This window comes from Lutra lutra, chromosome 6 (genome assembly GCF_902655055.1).
Source record: "Lutra lutra chromosome 6, mLutLut1.2, whole genome shotgun sequence".
NCBI lineage: Eukaryota > Metazoa > Chordata > Mammalia > Carnivora > Mustelidae > Lutra > Lutra lutra.
Genome location: NC_062283.1, coordinates 66,885,388 through 66,902,882, shown reverse-complemented (window position 1 = coordinate 66,902,882; position 17,495 = coordinate 66,885,388). Strand labels below are relative to the sequence as shown.

General features: G+C 42.0%; 1 protein-coding gene across 4 annotated transcripts in view; it reads right to left on the bottom strand.

Moving 5' to 3' along the window:
* BTBD9 (BTB domain containing 9) overlaps positions 1 to 14,113 on the bottom strand; it is a 435,224-nt gene extending 421,111 nt beyond the window's left edge. For 3 of the 4 annotated variants that reach the window (XR_007128303.1, XR_007128302.1, XM_047735013.1), the window contains exon 1: positions 13,791 to 14,111. The gene's annotated coding sequence lies outside the window, so the exon portion shown is untranslated. Of the gene's footprint in view, positions 1 to 13,790 lie in introns of all 4 variants that reach the window. The other variant, XM_047735015.1, reaches the window with a different exon arrangement.
* Between the last annotated feature and the right edge of the window lie 3,382 nt (positions 14,114 to 17,495).

Below are 17,495 nucleotides of genomic sequence, written 5' to 3'. Positions count from 1 at the left end.
AAGCTACTGAAAACTACAGAATGAGTATTAGCTGACTTGATATAAGTGAGCCTCATCCTGAAAATACAAAGCTCAAAAATAAACAGAAATATTTAAATGGTTTAACCGCTTTAGAAAAGTCTGCTTTTATCTGTTGATATTGAAGATCTGCACACCATATAACTCAGTAATACTACTCTATTATACGCTAAGGTAAGATATGTTCCTGAGCACGTATAAGAATATCCTAGCTAAAAAAAAAAAAAAAAAAAAAAAAAGAATATTCTAGCTATAAAACACAAAAGGCCCTAGAAACAACCAAAATGTCCATCAAAAATGGAAAGGATAAATTGTAGAGTCCTGAAATAGAATACCATGCAGCAGTGAAAATGAAAAATCAGCTGTATGGAACAAGATGAATAAATCTCAAAATGTAGTATTAAACAATCCCAACATAAAGAATACACACATATGATTTTATATAAGGTTCCAAAATAGGATAAGTAACCCCTAAGTGTTTAATGGGTATACTTAGGGGATAAAACATTAAAAAAAAAAAAGAGTAAGGAAGTAATACTATAAGAGTCAGGACAGTGTTTAATTTTAGGAAAGGGGCTGAGATTGGGAAGGGGCCTAGAGACCTGCAGGGTTTTATTTCTTAACCAAATGGAAATACTGGTTGTTACTTTAAAATAATTTATTAAGGGGCGCCTGGGTGGCTCAGTGGGTTAAGCCGCTGCCTTCGGCTCAGGTCATGATCCCAGGTCCTGGGTTCGAGCCCCGCATCGGGCTTTCTGCTCGGCAGGGAGCCTGCTTCCTCCTCTCTCTCTGCCTGCCTCTCTGCCTACTTGTGATTTCTGTCAAATAAATAAATAAAATCTAAAAAAAAAAATAATAATAATTTATTAAGTTCAGCATTTCTGTTCCATGTACTTTTCTGTATGTGTGTCGTTGGACACCAGAAACAAAAGTTTTAAAAGATATAGACATTTTCTATGCGAGCTGGAGCCCAGGCAAGGAAAGCATCAGTGTGAGTTCTAGAATCCTGTGCCAAAGACTACGTGTCCTATGGGACAAAAAAGGAAAGCGAGGGGGAAACAAACAAGCTTTCCTTCTCTTTTTTTTTGGAAGTTCCTTGTGCCTTGGTCAGCTCAGTTCAAGTGTTGCTCAGTTCAAGTTTTTCACAGCTTGTTCACTTCTTTCTCCATTTTTGGTATCTACTAATGTCTTTAAAAGCTCCTTATATGGGGCACCTGGGTAGCTCAGTCAGCTAAACATCTGCCTTGGGCTCAGGTCATGATCCCAAATCCTGTGATTGAGCCCCACATCAGGCTCCCTGCTCATTGGAGAGTCTGCTTCTCCTTCTCTCTCTGCTCCTCCCCCCTCTCATGCTCTTTCTCTTTGCTCAATCATTCTCTCTCTCAAATAAATAAATAAAATCTTTTTTTAAAAAATCTCCTGCAATTTTGCTAACACTCTGTCCATGGTCCCCAAAGTTTAGTTCTATCAGAACCACACAGAGGGAATGGTAAAACACAGACTGCCAAGTCCCATCCCCAGAGTTTCTGGTTCAGAAGGTCTAAAGTGAGGTCCTCAAATTTCCATTTTGAACAAACTACCAAGTGACTTTAATGCTGTCCTTGAACCACTGCTCTATAGCTAAGGATTCTAATGCAATAATGTAGGCAAGAAATTAAGGACTTCAATGAAGGTAAAAGCATTAAGAATGGAAGGAGAAAACGGGTATGAGGGATTATGAACAAGACAGAATATGAGGGTACAAGAGAGAAGGAGTTCAGAACACTCAGGTTTTCAGCTTAGATGAATAATGTAGCATTCATCAGGACAAGGAATTGAGGGGGAAGAAAAGCAAGTTCAATCTGGTAAGAAATGAATCTATGGCTAGGAATTGTGACTAAGGAAGCCTAAGAAAGGCACCTAACTTAAATGGGAAGGGTAGAGGGAAGCATGAATGGAATGAGGCAACAAGAGGAAAGCACTCTGAAAGTACTAGGTAAATATGAGAAACCCCATAGAAGTAAGCAGGTGACCTTCTCACAAAGGAATTTTATGCAGTTGTGAAAAAAGAACGAGAAAGGTTCTAGGAACTTATGTCGAGTGGTTTCGAGGATACAATGTTAAGTGTAAAAAGTAAAATGCAAAAGAATGTCTACAGCACCTTTTGTGTAAGAAAAAAAAATGGGGGAATAAGAAAATACACATGAATCTGGTCGTTTGTGCAAAAGGAAGCATAGTAAAGATAGAGCAGAGAAAATGAATAGATTGTAGATTGTGGTTAGAAAGAGGGTAGAAAGGACAGAAGAAATGGGGATGCCACTTTTCTGAGAATGCCTTCTTGACTTCTGCAACCAAGTTCATGTTTCACATGCTGAAAAAGGACAGTAAATGAAATCAACAAAGATGGGGAGGCAAGAGGGTGACCTAAAATACAGAGAATCAAATGAACCAAGCTCTATTTCAAATGAGTAACATATTCACACTAAAGGGACTACCTAACTATGTAACTTTTGAACAAAGTGGCTGTACAATATGCCTTCAGGCTAAAGGTTAAAAAACAAACACTGAATTTTCAAAAAGGCACAGGTTAGCAATTCTGAACCTACTTTCTAGGCACATGAATGTACATATAAGTAAATATAAGGTCAATATAATAAATATTATATATATATAAGGACCAGGTTTTCACTATAGGAGAAGGGAGTAACAAACATGAAAAGAGAACAGTTAGAAGAAAGCCTGCAAGAAATCCTGTGGTATAGGACGGGAACTGGAAGGGCCAGTGTGAACTCCTGGATTTAATACAGGTAGAAGATACACAAAACTAGATAAAGAGGTGTGTGGGTGCAAACACACAAACAGCCCTTAGAGAGTCTAGAAGCAATGACATTCCGATAGCTGCGAGCACACCTAGCACTGGGATTTTTAATTTCCATTCCACTGTACTTAACATACAGTTGTATCAGTTCCAGGTGTACAGTTTAATGATTCAACAGTTCCATATATTATTCAGTACTCATCAAGGTAAGTTTATCTTAATCCCCTTTACTGTTTCACCCGTCTCCCCCTTCCCTCCCCCTGGTAACTATCAGTTTGTTCTCCGTAATGAAGAGTCTGGTATTTTGTCTCTTTTTTTTTTTCATTGTTCATTTCTTTTGTTTCTTAAATTCCATATGTGAGTGAAATCACATGGTATTTGTCTTCCTCTGATTGACTTATTTCATCTAGCACTGTATCTTCTAGATCCCTCCATGTTGACACAAATGGCAAGATTTCATTCTTTTTATGGCTGAAGAATATTCCATTAAATATATACCACATCTTTATCCATTCACCTATTGATGGGCACCTGGGCGGCCTCCATAGTTTAGCTATTGGAAATAAGGCTCTGCAGCTTACTCTTGAACAGTGTGTGTGTGTGTGTGTGTGTGTGTGTGTGTATGAGAGAGAGAGAGAAGGGATAAAACAGATGTGGTAAAACATTAACATTTGGGGGAATGTAGTAAAGGTTATAGGAGAATTCTTTTCTGTCTAAAATTGGGTCAAAATAAAAAGAAAAAAGTAAGGTGATTGATACCTATTAGAGTAGGGACAGTAAAATCTAGATCTGGTTAACATCTAAAGAAACAGGGGTGCCTGGGTGGCTCAGGGGTAAGCCTCTGACCCTTGGTTTTGGCTCAGGTCGTGATCTCAGGGTCATGAGACTGAGTCCCAAGCCAGGCTCCATGCTCGGTGCAGAGTCTGTTTGACATTCTCTCTCTCTCCCTCTCTCTCTCTGCCCCATCTCTGCTCATGCTCTCTCTCTCAATCTCTCTCTAAAATAAATAAAAATCCTAAAAATCTAAAGAAATAAAGTGCCAAAATATGACCTAACTGTGATGTTCCAAAAAGGTTCTCTGCCTAAACCAACAATATTCTATATACACTTTCGAAAGAATGAGATTTGGAATCTAATGTAGCTACTTAAGAACCCTGCTCAAGAAGAATTTCTCAAGTACCCAAGGACTTGGACAAATTTAAAAGCCTCATCCAAGCCATGAAACCCAAAGTCACTGTGCCCTATGGAAGCTGAAATGCCTGCCTTCCACCACGGGTTAAGCAAGCATTTTTCTTCTAAAAGTTTGGAAGGTATGGGGCACACACCTAGGTGGCTCAGTGGGTTAAGCCTCTGCCTTCAGCTCAGGTCATGATTTCAGGCTCCTGGGATCGAGCCCCACAACAGGCTCTCTGCTCGGCTGGGGGCCTGTTTCCCCCTCTCTCTCTGCCTGCCTCTCTGCCCACTTGTGATCGATCTCTCTCTCTCTCTCTCTGTTTCAAATAAATAAATAAATAAAATATTTTAAAAGTTTGGAAGGTAAATCAATTTGCCTTGAAATGTTTGGTTCTACTTAAGATTAATCATGAAAATCATTAAATAGTGTAAATGAAATGATAGAAAAATAAATGTATAAAATAGAAGAAAAATGAAAGCTTTCCAGCAGTGTTGGAACTGCAGCTAATGAAATACATACAAAACTTCAAGAAATCACAACAAATCTATAATCTGTGAAAAACTGCTTTAGATTTTAAAAAACACTACCTAGACTTCAGAACATTTCCAGAACATACTGTTAATACACAAGTCAGAAAAATTACTACATTACTACACAGTACACAATAGAGACAATCAGGGGCACCCGGGTGGCTCAATCTGCCACCCACAAAAAGCATCTGCCTTTGTCTCAGGTCATGATATCAGGATACTGGGTTGGAGCCCCACATTGGGGGGCGGGGTACCTGCTCAGCAGGGAGTCTGCTTCTCCCTCTCCTTCTGCCCCTCCACTCTTGCACACTCTCTCGCTGTCAAATAAATAAATAAAATCTTTTTAAAAAACAGAGACAATTTCAGCTGAGGAAATAGCTTCATATGACAAAGGATCTATGGTGTTTTAAAATACACCTACAAATTCTTTTACCCACCCCCCCCCAAAAAAAAGTGGAGCCTAATTACCTTCCTTTGAGTGTGGGCTGGTTTTAATGACTTGTTTGTAAAAAATGGAACACAGCAGAAGGGGCAGTGTGTGTTTTCAAAACAGGCCATATAAGGCATGTGGTATCCTCTTTCCTCTTGCATCAATTGCTCTGGGTGAAGCCAGCTGACATGTTGTGAGGATACTCAAACAGTCCAATAAAAGACCTAAGGCTTACGCCAACAGCCATGTGAGGCAGCCATCTTGGAAACAGACCCCCCCAGGCCCAACAAGCCTATGGACAACTATGGCAATCCTGGTCAACAGGGGAGGGCAATTCATCAGAGACTCTGAGCCAAAACCATCCAACTGAGCTGCAAATGAATTCCCAACCACAGAAATCATTATATAAGAAATTTTGGGGGGCTCCTGGGTGGCTCAGTCAGTTGGGCCTCCAACTCTTGATTTCAGTTCAGGTCATGATCTCAGGGTTGTGAAATAGAGCTCCACATCAGGCTTTGAGCTGGGTACAGACCTGCTTAAGATTCTCTCGCTCCCTCTGTCCCTTCTCTCTTTACCTTCTCTTTCTCTCTCTCCCTTTCTTAAAAAAAAAAAAAAAAAAAAAAAAAAAGTTTGCTGTTTTAGTCTGCTAATTTGGGGGTGGTAATTTGTTACATAGCAATAGATAATACTGGGTTTAATATTTATCCATTTGTATAAATATATTTTATAAAAGTATTAATTGTGGAAATTAGCCAGAATTCAGTCTGCTTTACAAAGATGCTTACAGTTACAATTTCAGGACTATTAAAAACTAGGACCCAAAAGGGTCAAATAAAATATACAGATAACTATTTAACTTGTAAATAGATTAAAAAATGAACACGTGGGTGGGTAGAAGGAATAAGTGGTGTAGAGAGAAGGGAGAGAAGTATACACTGTTTAGGATGACGAGCAAGATATTTTTCACTAAGATAAAAAAGGAGTTCTGAATTTACTTTAAATGTCATTAGCTTGGAAAAGTACAGTTCCTCCTATTGAAGACTTTTGCACCTATATATAGAAAAGTAGAAAATCTGATGTTTATGTAAAATCTCTTGTCAGTCAGCTAAAAAATAAATAAATGGTCAAATAAAACCATGTCTTCACAAAAGACAGCATTAGGTCTTTTAAATGTCTACCTCCTTTTCCCCTCTAACCCAAAAATATTATTAAATTGTCTTCATTCAGGCAATTATTAAAATTCTAACTTCCTCCAATAAAGTTCCCCAAATCAGCAGAAACAAGATAGGATTTCTCCATCTGGATATTTGCATGCTAGGGCCCCATGCTGACACCAGTAGGTGACATGAAGAGCACTGGCTCTGGAGTCCAGGCCTGGGGCTGAAGCCTTGTCCCATCACACTAGCCACAAATGGCAGGCAAACTTTTCTCCCCATTTTGTGTCTCAGTTGCTTTATTAGTAAAATGGAGATAACACTCAACTTACAAACCTGTTATTATAAGGATTAAATGACATATAGAAAGAGCCTAGCATAATACGGTGACTTGACAAACAATAGCTAGTTGTTAATAACCTTTCTGCGTACATGTATTATAAGTACACTTCCCAAACCAAGAAAACAAGGACATAGACTGTCAGATATTTTTTTTGGTATCCTATAAAGATGCAAAAGGCAGTCCAAGAAATTAATATGGATTTGTGACATTATAATTTCTGGAACATTCATGTATGAACTGATATCAAAACTTAACACTCAAGCACTCAACAAGCATTGGAGAACCTACTCTGTGACCAATCTTTATATAGCATTTATCATATTCTATGTAGTACTATAAATACATTTTTTCTCCTCTACCAAGTATATATTCTTTGACTGCTTAAAACTTCTTGTTTATTGGGGTGCCTGGGTAGCACAGTCGGTTAACATCCCACTCTTGGTTTTGGCTCAGGTCGTGATCTCAGGGTCCTGGGATAGGGCCCCATGCCAGGCTCCGTGCCCAGTCTGCTTGAGTTTCTCTCTCTCTTTCTCTCTCTTTCTTTTTCGCTCTCTCTCTCTCTCCTCCGGCCCTCCTGCTCATGCTCTCTTTTGCTCTCTCAAATAAATAAATCTTCAAAAATTTTTATTTATTTTTATATCTTTTTCATGGCTCCTTGCATACTTAAGGCTGAATGAATTTAACTTCAAGTCCTTGAGGTCTGCTCATATCAATATATTCTTAAGATTATAAAATGCAGGTATCAGATCTTCCCCTGACAACATGTATGCACACTGATCCACACTCATTTATACAACTAAAGCCAGGGTTAGATAGATGCTCAGAGCAATTAGTTCTCTATGGCCAGAACTTTACACAGTTTCTGGCACATGGTAATTACTTAACAAATGTTGTCTATTATAAATGAGAGAGACCAAGAGCCCAGAAAGCATGGTGAATAGCTAACTAGCTCATCATTAAATTACAACTTACCTCCTGAAATCTCTTTACTATGTGCTTGTACTATTGCTTGTACTATTTGCACAACTAGTGTTTAATTTTCTTATACCATGGAACTCTCTTACGAATTAGTGTCAGGGACGAGAATTAACATTTGCTTCATATGTCAAAAGTCCTTAGTATGTGAGACACATAAGATCCAAAGTATATCAGCAAACAAGATATGATTCTTCATATTCAGTTTCCTCTTGATCCACATTTCTGTGATCATATCTCCTCCTGCTCCTTTCTTTTGACCAACTTATCGTAAACTTCCAAGGTACAGGGAGTATATTATTTGCTTATCATATAAACCTATAAAGTGCCTCATACAAGACACAGACTGTAATCTTGACACTTGTTATTGACAAGTTATTTTGCAAACTGGACTGCGACATTAAAAATGACAGGGGTGGGGCGCCTGGGTGGCTCAGTGGGTTAAGCCGCTGCCTTCGGCTCAGGTCATGATCCCAGGTCCTGGGTTCGAGCCCCGCATCGGGCTTTCTGCTCAGCAGGGAGCCTGCTTCCTCCTCTCTCTCTGCCTGCCTCTCTGCCTACTTGTGATTTCTCTCTGTCAAATAAATAAATAAAAAATCTTTAAAAAAAAAAAAAATGACAGGGGTGGGGTTAGGACATCTAAACACGAAATCATAGCACCTAGCTAATGCATCAGTTATTTGAAAGACATTTTCTGTAGTTATTTCATGTGTGTGTGTGTGTATATGTGTGTGTAAAATTAGAAACGGTATCTTCTCTATGACCCAGCATAGATATAAGAGGATGAATGAAATCTGTGTGTGAAGTATGTGCGCTCATACATATGGACAGCATTAAGGGGCTTCCAAGGTTCATTCAAGCAATGCTATGTGCCAAGCATTATGCCAAATTCTGGGGAAGACAGAAATAAGAATGTGATGAGGCCTATGGAACTGGAAAGAACACTGGTGGATCTACAGAGTCTTCAGACTGCTACCTCCTTAACCTTCTCTGAACTCTCTCCTGGTTCTCCATTCACCTCAATCTCTTTGTTAGTCTCAATGCTGGTTTCTCTCCTTTCATCCAGTCAAGTCAGTAGTTCTCAAAGTGCGGTCGTGGGAATACCAGCATCAGGATCACCTGAGAACATGTTAAAAATGCAAATTCTCCACCCCACTCAGATCTACTCAATCAGGAACTATGGGCGTGGGGTCCAGTAATCTGTGTTTTATCAAGGCCTCATGTATTTCTCATGCAAGCTGAAGTCTGAGGACCAGTCAAAGTTTGATCTAAGTGTTGATTTCCAGAAGTTCCATTCCTTGTACTTTCTGTTCTCCATTCTCTAATTTTTGGGTAGTTATATCTTCTCCTACTACCTCTACAATGCTAACTATAACTACCACTACTAATAGCAACAGCTATCATTTATTAAGCATTTATAAGATAGGGTACTGTGCCAATCATTGTGCATATACTATCTTATTTAATCTCCACAATGATTCTTTAAGGTATTATTGATCCCACTTTTTGGAAGAAATTAAGGCTTAGAGATGTTAAATAACTTGCCCACAGTTGCCCAATCCAACCAATAAGTGAAACAGAACTGACCTCAGGTTTTCTGGACTCCAAAGTCCACAGAGTTAACTACTATACTCACTCCTAGAAAAGTACTATTTCCTTAGCCTTGGAGATTGTCACAATTATTCCTAAACTGTCTCATCAACTCTGGAGTAGAAATCCCAATCACTACTGGCTCTCTCTAAACTCTACACAAGGACCTGCTAGTTAACATGCCATCATTTCCTCTCTCCATTGCATATCTGTTCTTCCTCCTGTGTTTTCTAATCTAATGTCCTCATAATCACCAGTTATTCAAGCCATACATACCTTTGACGTCTCACTCTCTCACCTCTAGCTGGTCAAAACATTTAAAGATTTTAACATTTGGTGCGCCTGAATGGCTCAGTGGGTTAAAGCCTCTGTCTTCGGCTCAGGTTCATGATCAGGGTCCTGGGATCGAGACCCGCCTGGGGCTCTCTGCTCAGCAGGGAGCCTTCTTCCTCCAATCTCTCTCTCTGCCTACCTCTCCATCTACTTGTGATCTGTCAAATAAATAAGTAAATAAATAAATCTTTTAAAAAAATAAAGATTTTTAACATCTAGGGGCGCTTGGGTGGCTCAGTTCATTAAAGCCTCTGCCTTCAGCTCAGGTCATTATCTCAGGGTCCTGGGATCGAGCCCCGCATTGGGCTCTCTGCTCAGTGGCGAGCCTGCTTCCTCCTCTCTCCCTGCCTCTCTGCCTACTTGTGATCTGTCAAATAAATAAATAAAATCTTAAAAAAAAAAAGATTTTAACATCTAAGATACCTCTACAGTCCACTCATTCCCACTCTCCCTCTTCATGCTCCCAGGATCTTTTTTTTTAAAGATTTTATTTATTTATTTGATAGAGATCACAAGTAGGCAGGGAGGCAGGCAGAGGAGAGGAGAAAGCAAGCTCCCTGCTTAACAGAGAGCTAGACGCGGGGCTCGATTCCAGAACCCTGAGATCATAACCTGAGCTGAAGGCAAAGGCTTAACCCACTGAGCCACCCAGGTGCCCCTGCTCCCAGCATCTTTCATCTACATTCTAACTGGTCTCCCTGGCTCTGCACACTAATGCAATTCTGCATAAGAACTGCGAGTTAACTTTGTGATCTGATTAGTCCACTTTCCAAGGCCCTCCATCACCAACATGGGAGTGACATTGGAGAAAAGAAAGTCTAGGCTTTTTAGAATGGAATGGAAAACCCCTTCATAATTTGGCTCCAAATATACCTTTCTTGTCTCATCAAGAAACAACTCAAGGTTTTCTGAAAATCCTATTATTTTTCATCTTTGGCAACCCTGCTTATGCTCTCCCCTCTGCTTAGAATGCCTGTTTTCCCTTTTACGTGTGCAAAATTCTACTTAACTTGCAGGGCTAATAAGTTCTATCCTCTTCTCTTTAAAGCTTTCCCTGATTCTATCAATTTTTCCCCAGCCAAAGTCATCAATCCCCTCAGCATTTTACTTATTCCAAAGTGATTAACTCTTATAACACACCACATTTAGGGGTTAGTCTAGTTTGACCAACACTCAGTATCTCAGAGAGTAGACTGTGTCTTGTTGTTTGTGTTCCCAGCACCCACCACAGTATCTAGCCATAGCCAGCACCCAATAAATATTTGCTGAGTTGTTAAATAATGCAACATTTGGTGTTGCAACTTTACACACGGTAGGTTAGCAATTCAACTTCAGGTTTATGCACCACTCAAAAGAATTTCCACATAACAACAAAAGATATTATAAAGACCAAAGGTTCAATATTCAGCGGCAACATTTTTAATTTTCTCAAATCTTTCTGTCAATATTTTTTAGCATCCTTCTTCAAACAGACTCCTTTCCCAGCAAACATTCTTTGTATATATTACAGGATCAGCAGTAACTACAATCCTCACAGACCACTGTTAAGAGATAATCCCAAGCAAAACTGTGTCACCGAGAGTGGCTGGATAATTGTTTTGGGTACATCATTTCAGATTTCCAATGGAGAGGCCCAAGCACATCAGGCAAATTTTAGAAATGGGGACATGCACTGCTGGCTAAATACATAAGATACATTCACATTAGCGAGGCCTTTATTCAAATTACTAACTGAAATCAGAAGTATACAACAACCTGGGGCGCCTGGGTGGCTCAGTGGGTTAGACCGCTGCCTTCGGCTCAGGTCACGATCTCAGGGTCCTGGGATCGAGCCCTGCATCGGGCTCTCTGCTCAGCAGGGAGCCTGCTTCCCCCTCTCTCTCTGCCTGCCTCTCTGCCTGCTTGTGATCTCTGTCTGTCAAATAAATAAATAAAATAAAATAAAATAAAAAAAGGAAGTATACAACAACCTGATCCTGGTTCAACCATAATATTCCCTAAGTTTAAGTAAGGATAACACGTATTCTTGTCTAAGACTTTATTTTTTTTTTTTAAGATTTTATTTATTTGACAGAGAGAGATCACAAGGAGGCAGAGAGGCAGGCAGAGAGAGAGGAGGAAGCAGGCTTCCTGCCGAGCAGAGAGCCCGATGTGGGGCTCCATCCCAGGACCCTGGGATCATGACCTGCGCTGAAGGCAGAGGCTTTAACCCACTGAGCCACCCAGGCGCACCTCTAAGACTCTATTTTAACACAACTCCCATGCCATCCAAAAAGCTGGCCTTATCCCCTTTATCAGTGGGATCCTGATAAGCCTGCCTTCGTCTTAACACTTTCCCTTCCCAACCTACTAAACCTTCTCTCTCCAGTATCTCCCTATCAGAGGTCTCCTACCCCATTCACTGGACAGGACCTGAAGGTCTGTCTCCTCTATATATACCCCATCAACCACACACACACAATCTTCTCAACACGTGATTTCTTTTCTCTTTTTCAAATTTTATAGCTCTTTCAAAGACCGGATCAAATCTTAACCTCTTCCAAAGAGTTCCCTAACTCAGCCCACCACAAGTCTTAACTTTTCTAAATTTCTCCTGCACTTAAAGTACAGCTCCTCCCACAGCACTTGGTTACATACTGCCTCATTTGGTTTCATGATTTAACATACATATGCTTTGTTTTCCCAGCCAGACTGCTCTTAAAAACAAAACAAAACAAAAAACAGGTATTCTACATCATTTGTATCTACACCCCTCCTCCCACATGTTACATGGTATAGGGTAGGGGGGCACATGTATTAGCTACTTGATGAACTAAATTAAATGTTTGCTGTACATTAATAAACACAGTGCAATATATTAAAAAATACCTATTGTGTGCCTACTCTGCGGCAAACTTCTGTAGATGCTTAAAAGATAGCCATGAATAAAAATGACATGATACCTGTCCTAAAAACGGGTACTGTCCAGAGAACAAGAGACACTGAATTTCCAGTACTCTATGTGCTACAGAGCAAGATTATTGATTCCAACATGTAAGTACCTCAGGCAGCATACTTTACAGATCCTCTGTTAGGAAACTGAACCACAAAATTTTAGAGCTGAACGAAAACCCACAAGTTAATTTCTTCAATTTTCTTACACAGATGACGATTAAATTTCAGGGTAGTCTCTGTACCAGTTCTAGGCACTGCCTTAATCAAAAGTCGGGAAATATTGACTTCTTCTGTACCTCCAATGCTCTTTTTCCCAAGGATAGTAACTACAACCGCCACACACTGACTCACAAGGGAATCCATTGCACAGAGAGTACTGGTCCCCGTTGATTTGCTGCACCTTATCCTCAGGCTTGCCCTACCACCACCATTTTCTAGCCCGCAAGTTAAACAGAATCTGTATTTTCTGCCTAGTAACTAGCAAGTCTGTACTACTTTTTTTTTTAATTTTATTTATTTATTTGACAGAGATCATAAGCAGGCAGAGAGGCAGGCAGAGACAGGGAGAGAGAAGCAGGCTCCCTGCTGAGTCGAGAGCCCCATACGGTACTCGATCCCAGGACCCAGAGACCACGACCCGAGCCGAAGGCAGCGGCTTAACCCACTGAGCCACCCAGGCGCCCCAAGTCTGTACTACTTTTAAGGAAGACAAAAAACAGTGCCTCCCTGCTTCCTTGGCCTTCATGATGACAAAAAAACAACGGGGGGGGGGGGGGGTCTGAGAAATGAAACAGCTGATTTGAGTCTGCGAGGAAGTGAGAACTTAGGATGGATATCCGCCCCCAGCCTCAAAATCCTTAGCAACAGTGTGACAGAATGCCTAGGGCAAAGTTGTATGCGTGCATTAGGCACGTGCACATACATGCGAAGTTGGAAACTCGAGGCAACAGGTTGGCCGCCCCCTATCAGTACTGACAGATCGCCTTCCCCGGGTCGTGGGTGTGTCTGACGCCGCATGCCGGCACTGATTCACAACTCTCTCCATAACAACCCGCTCCTCCTCGGAGCCCAGCCAGGGCAGGGGCGAGGAAGGCCCCAACATGCCAAACTTTCCGAACCCCAACCCCGCGTCCCCAGTTCCGCCTCCTCTCGGTCGCTGGGTCAACCCTGTCTCAAGCAGGCTGCGAGACTGCTCTGGGAACCTGGGCTTCTCCAGATTCCGACTCCTCTGTTTGGGAGCCTGGCAAAGCCACCCAGACACCTACTTCCCACTACACCTTCCGGGACTACACTGTCTTCACCGGCCCCTCGTTGCCGCTTCTCCGAGCGCCAGCGCCCAGAAACTGACCCTCGCCAGCCCCCGTCCCCGCTCCTTCCCCGCCCCCGGAAAAAGCGGCACAGGGGCGTGGAGTGGAGCGCGCGGGTACAGTGGGGGCGCGCGTTCCCGCGCCCCGGGCCCGCGCAGCAGGTGCGGCCAGTCCCCACCTCCCCTCCGAGGCCCCGGCTACTCACCCCAACGATGATCCTCTGCGACCTAGCCGCCCGTGCGGACGCCTCTTCCGCCTGCTCCGCACGCCCCTTGTAGCCACCGCCCCCTCGGCCGCCGTCGTCGCCGCCGTCCTCGCCGCCGCAGCCGCCGCCGCCGCGGCGCGCCTCCGCCCTCACGCACACCGCCGTGGCCGCGCACGCGCCTCTGCGCGCTGGCGTCACTTAGCAACCGGCCGGCGGCGGGGAGGCGGGATCTGAGGGTTTAGGGTCGGAGGTGCCTCCTGGAGAGTTTTGCGGTGTTTCCCCACCCGCCCGACCCGTCGCCCTCCTTAGCTGGGGGCTCCAGGGTGTGGCTGCCCTGCCGGCACCTGGCTCCGGGTAAGTCACGTCACCATACGTCAATGTATGGCGTCACCGATCGCGTCACTGCAGATGGGAAGGTCCCCGCCGCGAGGTTCCAGGGCTCCTGTGGTTGCGAGAGCGGTGGCCTCGTCCAGACCCGCGCGGATCCCGTCGGTATTTCTGCGAAGTGCGGGAAGGTTGTACAGGGAGTGGAACCAGAAGGGGCTGAGGGCGCGGTTGACATGGAAGACTGCTGAGTGACCCTCGTTAACCGAGCAGCAGGGTGTGATGGACCGATCCTTGAATTCCCGTTAACTTATTTTATAAATGGGGCTAACAGTACCCATCCTGCCTGCCGGCAGAATTGTGAGGCTAAGAGGAAATAATGTATGCAAACTTACTTTGTAGGGTATAAAGCCAATTAGACTTTAAAATATTTTTATTATAGGAGAAGGCGGCCAAGCAAGAGCAGAAGAAAGCAGGGACTTTGGAGTCAGAGAAACCTAGGTTCAAGTCTGATGCTGGCTGATGCTGAATAGGCAATTTTGCTTGACGTTTGTACAGACTGGGGTACCAGGGTGTGGGGGGTTTGAGACTATCTAAAAAGGACATAATTCTAGGCAAAGGGTGTTTCATGAGCAAGGTATGGAAGTGAAAATGAACAGGAAGAGTAAGACTTGAGACCAGGAGACCAGTATTGAGGTGATTGCTATACTCCAGTTAAGAAGTGATAAGAGCCTTAACAAAGGTATTGGCAATGGAAATGTAGGAGAAAGAATAAATATGAGTGCTGTTAAGGTGGTAGAATTGACAGAAGTGAGTGGGGGATAAGTGAGAAGGACAAGTTTCTAGTATGGATGCTGAAATAGATGGTGGAACCATTTAGCAAGATGGGAAGAAAGATGAGTCTGGGTTATCCACCAGTTTCTGTACTAAATTACAAGATAGTGGTGTGAGAGTCTTGGAGGATGATCAGATTTGTGGAATGAGATGGTGATGAGTTCAAATATAAATCTGCTTATTGGGGAAACAATCTCCACTGGGACAGTTGCTGGGAGAGACCAGGAGTATTATATTAATGGCTATCACTCCAAATGGAATCTGGAGTCCATTTGGACTCCGCTCATGATGTTTCTTTCCATTTGGGGTGATAGCCATTAATATAATATTCCTGGCCTCTCACTGCACCTGCCCCAGCTCACTACTCCCCAAGCAGTGACTTCCTAATTGGTGAATTTAAAAGGAGAAATTGGACATATATAGCCCACCCCATTCTTTTCTCTTAAAAGAAAATTGCCTTCAAGAAGTTGCCTTGGTGGTACTTTCTCCTTCTCCAGAAACAGGGTGCCTGGTCCAGGACCACAAAGTTAGTAAACAAGTTTAATTTCATAATTTGGTATTAGGAAGCTCTCTGCCCACAGGTAACATCCATACAGAATAATGGTCCCCAAAGGATGTTCATGGCCTAATCTACAGAATCTCATGAATGTGTTCCCTCCCTTACATGGCAAAAGGGGCTTTGCAGATTGGATTAAGTTAAGGATCTTAAAATGAAGAGATTATTTTAGGTTATTTGGCTGGGCTTGGAAGTAGGAAGGTCTGAATCAGGGAAAACAAAAGTCAGAGAGAAAGAGAGATTTGAAGAATCTGCACCGCTGGCCTTGAAGATGGAACAGAGGAATGCAGACACCTGGAAGCTGGAAAAGGCAAGGAAACAGGAGTCTTCCTTAAAGCCTCCAGAGATAATGAAGCTCTGCCAATACCTTGATTTTAGGATTTCTAGTCTCCAGGACTGTGAGGTAATAAATTTGTGTTGTTTACTAAGTTTGTGATATTTGTTACAATAGCAATAGGAAACTGATACAGTCAATAGTAAAGATGATAGCTGGTCTTCTGCCACATTCTCCTTTATTTGAAAGAGAAGTATGCAGGTAGGTTTTCAGGCTCTCTCACAGACTGAGCATTGTGACTGTGACTTGATGGATGGAACCTCCAGATCCAGAGGGAATTATCCAATAAGCAGTTGAATTACACAGATCTATGAATGAGGAGAGAAGTTGAGTCAAAATAAAGTAGATTAGAGGACGTTAACTTTTAATTAGTAATTTAAGTACTAGGTATGGATGAGATCAATCAGGGAGAAAATATAGAAGAAATAATAAAGAAGACCAGGGATAGAGTCCCAGGAAGCCCTCACTCTAAAAGGCAGTGGCAGATGAACAGAAGCCCACAAAAAAGTCTGAGGAACTTGCATAATACCTCAAGGCCATAATGCCTCAAAAGCCAGGGTTGGAAAGAATTCTAAGATGGAGACGGGGTTCAGCAGAGTCAGAGATCGCAAGTAGGTCAAGTATATCAGGGGCTGAAAAGCACTGACTGGATTTAAGAACACAAAAGTGATTGGTAATCAATAATAATGGCTTAAGTGAGGTAGTGGATATAGACATCAAATTAGTGGGGTCTGAAAGGCAGGTCAGTATAGTGGATTAGACTCTGATATGGTTGATGGAAGTTTGAAACTCTAGTCTTGGTTCTGGCAATTAACTAGCTAGGTAACTTTGGGAAAATCACTTTAACTCTTCCAGGCTTTGGTTTTTCTCATGTACCCAAGGAGAGATCAGGCTGAGTCTATGATTTGCACATAAATTCCTAGGTAATCCCAACTTTCTATTAGGCTCATTTGCTTATAACAGCACACTTCAAATCCTACTCAGGTTATTTCACCAAACATTGAGAGTTAGTATATTATATGCCAGCTTCTGTCCACATACTGTGGATCTGACACATTTATCTGAGAAGCTCACAATTTAGGAAGGGAGATAAACACATAAGCATGTAACTCATTGTCATAGTTCTTTTTAAAGCAAAGCAAGGTACAAATTGAATGAACTATTAACTGTAACACAGTATACTACATGCTATAGTAGAAATTTGTATGAAGTGAAATAAGGGATGTATAAAGTGATACAGATAAGGGAGCAATCAATTTTGTCCAATGGAAACCAAGATATTTACCTACTCTCTCAGGTAGGCATAATGTGCTTCAAAAATGGACATAACTGTACCAATGACATTTCCCCTGATAATTTAAAAAATGAAAGTTGTACTAAGTGCCAATCATTTAACATTCCTTCTAGGTAGTTTTGTTGTGATCTGGAAGATTATTTATGTAGATCTACTTCTAAACTAAGTACACTGTTGAACTGGGGAAAATGGGCATATGTACAAGTTGAATGCAAGAGGAATTTATTTATTCCACCAGCTCCAAGAGGAAACCTCTATTTGTTATACATACCACACTCTATTACATTTGCTCATCTAATTCTCAGATATTATCTCATTTAATTTTGCAGACATCAGCTAATTGTATCAACAGCTGACATTGTA